This window comes from Danio rerio, chromosome 6 (genome assembly GCF_052040795.2).
Source record: "Danio rerio strain M-AB ecotype USA chromosome 6, GRCz13ab, whole genome shotgun sequence".
Taxonomy (NCBI): domain Eukaryota; kingdom Metazoa; phylum Chordata; class Actinopteri; order Cypriniformes; family Danionidae; genus Danio; species Danio rerio.
In genome coordinates, this window is record NC_141026.1 from 36,309,339 (window position 1) to 36,316,376 (window position 7,038).

Consider the following 7,038-nt stretch of genomic DNA (forward strand, 5'->3'; position numbering starts at 1 on the left):
GCTAGGTGATCTCACATCAAGAAACAAATTCAGATGTTTCCTTTGACCTTGTCTTTGGCAGTGCATGATGGACTGGTACAGTCTGAATATACAGTATTTTAATATACTCCATTGCTCAAAGCACAAAACTGGAATATAGAACCGAGATTCATCAAAATCATACTCATAATCATGTTTGCCTTCTGAATGAATAAACTCCACTGTTGTGCAGGCGTCTTGTAGGCAACTACTTACATCAGTCACAGCCAGGAAACTAGAAACAATCGTGCTTGTATGTTTTGTCTAAATGCTCAGTCATCTCAAGTTTAATTGCAGAGGAAAAAGCCCACCGTCGCACGTCTACAGACCCATTTACACCACTTTTTGCACACTTCAGTAATTTGTGGATGGATGGTTTCTGAAATGAGCGCATGCATGTTTTTTGTCTGTTTCTTGATAACATCACACAATCCAGGCTGACTCAGATTGACATTGTTCTGACTTTCCTGTTTTCCACTCCAAGAGCATTGGGCAGATAAAATATACTTTTTTTTTTTTTTTTTTTGCACACATGATAATAAAGCAGTGTTCAGTTGAAGATTTGTTAGTGCTGATTTAGACTAGCTGTATCTGTGTTGCTGTTTTTAGAAGTGCTGTCTGAGGAAGGTCTTCTTGCATTTGTGTGCAATGTCACCTTTGGTACACAGTATCTGTGAACTCTGCTCTGTTTATACAGAAGTAGCAGGTCAAAATCACAGGTCACATGCACTCACATCCTGCTTATTAAGAAGTGAAACCAGATTATTCATCAGATTAAAAATATTTACAGTTGTTGAAAAGAAACATTACGACACATCCAAAGATTAAACGTTACAGTAAGTGTTACTTTTATTGATTATTTACAATAAACAATATGAGTTTTTGGGGGTGTAGATTATACACAAAACTTGATGTCAGTAAGTTTTTTAAAAAGAAATATATATTTCTATTTAGAAAGCATGGATAAAAATTACAAAAAATTATGGATTTGACTCTGAAACTTATTGTTAATCAATTAATAAATAATACAACTATATATATATATATATATATATATATATATATATATATATATATATATATATATATATATATATATATATATATATATATATATATGTAAACGTATATTTGTTTTTAAAAATAAATTTCAGTAATATTATTGACTAATATAAAAATGTTCATATGATTTATTTACAATATAATTTGTAAAGTAATGTTTTCTGTCTTTTAGTTGATATATTATATGAGAGACTTTACCAAATAAGTGGATCTAATTTGCATTGTAAACATTGAATAAAAGTTTTTATTTTATTTCATATATTATGTTTTTGTTAAAATAATCCCAAAATCATTTAGCATAAATCTGCAGATTTTATTTTATTTTTTATAAAATTGTGTGCTGAAAAAGCAAAAAAAATTTTTACAGATTATGTCTGGCTCTTTATGGACGACAAGCTAATATAGAGCAATGATCCCATTGAAATGACCTCAAACGGCTAATTCTCTGGCCCAAATATCTGACACAGTGTGATGACACAGTCATCACAAACCTTTTTTTCTCCAGTTTTTACATAACTTAAGTATGATAAAAGTGGGGAAAACCAGGCACATGGATAGATCAAACATGAAGGCAGGGTGTGGGACTTTATGTTTTTGGAACCTGTAGAATTTGAGATGAACAATTTTAACTCATTGAAAACAAAAGCCTGCCTGGAGTAAAAAAAAAAAAAAAAAAACTCTTCGAACCATCAAGAGCTGCCATTGCTTTTCTGGACCAAATAAATGAAGGCTTGGTACAGTTCAAAGACTTAAGAGTTGACTGTAATTGTAAATGAAATGCTGCTGAATATTGGCACAAGTGAAAACAGTATCCAGAGCTGTGCTATTTACCAGTCTGAATGTCTGCTGGACAAAACTAGTTAACAGAATCTGTATGAAAAACATGTTTCTCCCTCTTGATAAACAACACAGACTGTAGCTACCTCTGAAGAATATTCCTTACATTCCTTTTTTTTATATAGCACTTTTCTAGGCACTTATAGCACTTTACACATAGGGGGGGATTTTCTCATCCACCCTCAATATGTCTAACCCATTTAATTATTATTTTTTTTGCTTTTTTTGCAATTTGATTACTTAGATTTCTTTCACATACAGACTTTAAGCCTTCTTTGATATTCATTCATTCAATGCAGGCGGAACATGCAAACTCCACACAGAAACTGAGCCGAGGATCGAACCAGTGACCCAGCGACCTTCTTGCTGTGAGGCGACAGCACTATCTGCACCACTACGACGCCCTCCTTTGATATTATGTTGGTTTATTAAGATTTTAAAACAGTGGAACACAGCACACTCTGAATTGCATTGATGTGTCTGTTCATTACTGTATGAGTGTGTACACACAGATGAGTTAAATGCAAGGTACAGATTATGATTATGGCACACAAAACTTGGCCACATCACTTCAGTTTCAATTAGAGCTTTCAGAAATTAGAAAAATCATAGTTGGGAAGTATGAACCTGTAGAAATCAATCTATTAAAACAAATCTACATAATATTTCATCAAGACAGACACGTTTGAAAGTGTTTTCACAAATGAAAATGTCCATAAGCATATCCTTAATGAGACTCCTGGAAAAGCTCAGGAGCATTGGTTAGCCCAAGTGGCATTATAAATCAGACAGCAAAATGCAGTCTTCTACTCACTTGATGCAGTCTTCTAATATGAACCAAAGTATTAGCATAAGTGAACTTTTTGGTCATAAACTATACAAATCAACTTAAGATTAAGTTACAAAAGTGTTGAAAGAATAGAAATAAAACCGTATGTAAGTAAACTTTATACATAAAACAAAAACTCTACAAAGAGACACTTAAAGAGTGCTCATTGATTATCCTGTCAGTTAGTGGCCACTCTGTTTTTTACTTGGTCAGTACTGTACCTCTTTGCAGTGTATAGTGTAAATCCAGATACTGAAAACAAGTCACTTTTGTATGATGATGTAAGCGAGTCGTATAAAAAAAAATCAAACACAATCAAAAAATCTTTTACAATGTAGATTGTGTCAGAGCAGCTTAACATAGACTGAAACTCTGTCAGACCAGTTTTAAAAGTTGAAGTTTAGTTTAGTTCAGTTTAGTGTGGTTTAATTTTCACTGCTGATAGTCAGCTGAACAGCAAATCCATCAATGCACAGCTCCATAGGTCCCAAGCAAGGCAGTGGCGACAGTGGCGAGGAACAAACTTTACCAATTGACGAAAGTGAAGGAAAAAAATGTAAATGTAATTAAAATATCGGTTACTAAATATCTCCAACTACACTCAGGTGCCCTAATATGAAATTCAGTAGTGTACTACATGACTGTTCACCGTACTGAATGTAAAACATAGACAGAATGATTAAATAACTTAATCTCTGAATTTTTTTGAAAAGAGAAGCAAAAAACATGTCTCCACTCCCACACAATAGTTCACTGCCGACCTGCTGAACCCCAAAGAAGTGGGATAACCAATGGGGTTTACTTTGATGGCTACGGGATACTTTGATGGCTGCTGTGCAAAACAATACTGATGAAAATGTTCTACAGAGATTCAGCTGACGATTGGCTTAAGGAAGATTACTGTAAGACAAAGAAGTTGAAGAAATGAGCTCCAAGTCTTCAGTTGCTAATGTATAACAGTTCATCCAATACCGATAATTTTGAAGCCACTTGTGTGTTGCTGTTAGTGATGAATCTACTAAATTTGCAGAGTTCAGTGTGATCAGTTCATTCTGTAAAAAACTCAAATGCTAGTTCAAAATAAGAGTTTGTTTTAAGCTTAAACTGGTTGAAGCCATCTGACCAGGTCCAATCTGTATAAATGAAAGGAAAGACAGGTAATCCAGTGGGCAGGGAAGAGCAGAATAGCAGAACAATAATCTCAAAGTGTAAAAAATAGTTCTGCATTGCTTTGTACTTTCTCCATTTACAAATGTTTTGTCTTGTCTAGAATGTGTGTGTGTATTTGTCTTTGAGCATATGCGTATTTGTGTATATGCAAACTGGCTGATAAAGGACTGAAAGTGTTTGGAGGAGGAAGGACCGCAGGAAGCTAGTGGACACTGTGTCAACATATACTGTGTTTGCGTGGAGCCTGGGAGGAGAAAACACTCACAAGAACAAGGTACTTAGAGGGACTAGATTTAAGCAGCACACTCCTCCCAGACTGCCGCCTATTGTCTCAGACACCTTTTGTAGTTCGGCAGTAATGACTTTACCTCCTTTTATTATGATAGTGATGATGAATGCTGATTATTTTCTCTTGTCCGCAGACAAAGACTGAAAAAAAAAGCTTATTTTCCACCATGAGTTCAGGAGACAATGCACACACAAGCAGCCACATGTAAAGGAAATCCAAAGGCTTTATATAACATCAGTGTTTGTTGTTAATTAGATTTTTGTTTCAGTCAGATCCAGTCCGTTTTGATCACAGTTCAAAATAAATGTTCTTCTCTCAAACATTAGTAGTAACCATAGAAACTCACATTAACATGTGCTGCAACAGGGAGTCAATGGGGATTAACCAGTACTCAAATATGCTCTAGAATATTTGCAAAGAGGTAGCTGCACATTAGGGGTGTCAAAATCAATTGTTTCTTCGGCGCACCGCAATGCAGATTGGGACAATTCGATATCGGTTCAGTAATAGATCATAACTGGTTATTACGTACTGACGTCATTTATCTCCTAAGTGTGATGTCGCAGTAGAATACTATGGCGAAGGAAGTGAGGGTGAGTAAATAAAACGCTCCTACTTAAAAGGTAGATAATTATGCACAGTTCAATTGCTTGTGAGTTTGTTGGAAATTTCCTTCATTGACACTGAAGAAGGCACAGCACATGAGCCGCTATTTAACTACTAGCAAGAAATGCTGTAAAAATCCATCGCTCCCTTTCTCTCCCTCACCTTTGAAATTTCACCCACTGGCGTGTTCGTGAGGTAACTTTTTCTCTCCTCTTGGGTGTTAAAGCAATATGTGTTGATCCAGACACAAGCATGCCTGTGGTGCGGGTTTGCTCCACTGTCTATTATGGATTACCTGTGATAACTGTGCATTGTGCGCATATAGACTGTAACCGCTGCAGTTCCTCCCATGTCACTCATTGGTGAACAGCGTTTTTATTTCTAAAGCCAGCTGCAGCCCTTTCTATTGAGCTGTGGAAGACAACGACCAATAATAGGGGTGTAAGAACTCACTAAACAGCGCTCTAAAAGCAAGCGGGATAGTATTTACATTAGTTTATTTGCTAAAAATGCTCATGTTGTCTTCTGTGCATGTATTGGAGTTTTGTTAAATACATTCAAAAAGAGTGTTTTCTTTGAGCAGGTCAAATGAAAGGTACAGTTCATATATCTTACTGCTTGAATTAAAAGACAAAATTGTGTTACAAATAATATATTCATATATTTATAGATTTTATTCAAAAATATTTATTGTGTTGTGAAGAAAAAAATCGAATTATGTATGAAAAGCATTGTCAATGCACCATGAATCACCAAGATATCAATGACCAGTGTAGGTTCACACCCCTACTACACATTACATGAGCTATTAGATATGCCTGTGTCATTTACTGTACATGCATACACACACAATTATCTCTCTCACTTCATGTTGGGTGTTTTTTGCCACATGTATTAATTCTTTACAAATATATAGTGCATTTCACTGTTAGAGGAAAGTCTTGTTAGGTGCTTTTTTAATATCAAAAGAAAAAAGGTTAGAGCAGTGAAATTGCTAATAGTAAAATAACTTATAAAAGTATATAATTTATAATTATAGTTTCTTGTGGGGCTAACACGGTGGCTCAGTGGTTAGCACTTTTGCCTCACAGCAAGAAGGTTGCTGGTTTGAGTCCCAGTTGGGTCAGTTGGCATTTCTGTATGGAGTTTGTATGTTCTCCTCATGTTTGCGTGGGTTTCCGCCCGGGTCCAAAGACATGCGGTATATGTGAATTAAATAAACTTAATTGGCCGTATTGTATAAGTGTGAATAAGTGTGTATGTATGTTTCCCACTACTGGGTTGCAGCTGTAAGGGCATTCGCTGTGTAAAACATATACTGGATAAATTGGCAGTTCATTCCACTGTGGTGACCCCTGATTAATAAAGGGATTAAGCCGAAGGAAAATAATATGAAATGAATTTTCTAGTGCAAAATTTTGAGCTCACACTACTATGGTGATTGCTGGTTGGCTTTCAGTTTGGACGGACTATTGAAATTGTGCTATGCAGCTATTCAAGTTAAATGGTGGGAATCTTAGACACAAAAATAATTTATCATGAAAACAACTATAAATGTTATTGAGCAGGGAGGAGGCAACTATGAGTGTTATTAGATGCATTGTGCCTATGTGAGAAAGTTTGTATTAAATTCCCATTTCCACCCATTGTGATGGGAACTGGCAGGCCTCCACACGCACCGACTCACTTCTTGAGCTCCACTCCACTTTGAATGTGGAAATGTGAGAGTGTGAGCTGGCGATACAGGAGCCGATCTCATGGGCAAGCAGTTCTGTTGAGGAAGCTTACTCTGGGACCCCCCCTTCCCTATAGGTGCTCCATAATACCCTTAAGTCACTGCCGGAAATCCTTTTGTGATAGTGAGCAGAAATTACAAACCTCTCTTGAAAAATCCGTCATCTACTCCCACATGTTTTGGAATGATGTTTGGTGAAAGCTCATTCAAATTCATTACTGGCCTGATGGTGCATGAGCAATCATGTAAATATTTCCATGTGGCATGGATGAGCTATCCATTCATATCCGTGAGATAATAAACACAGTTGTTTGAGAGAAATTGAAGAAGTCTTTTGTGTTTTTACCTCGTCAGATGACTATAAGGGATCTTTAACATAGGGTCAAGGATAGGAAAGCTGAAATTTAAGGATGTGAAAAGTGTAAGTACATGAGAAAGAGAGAGAGAGTAAAAAACAAAGGATAAAGGAAAAGGAAAAGAGGTGAGAGGGCA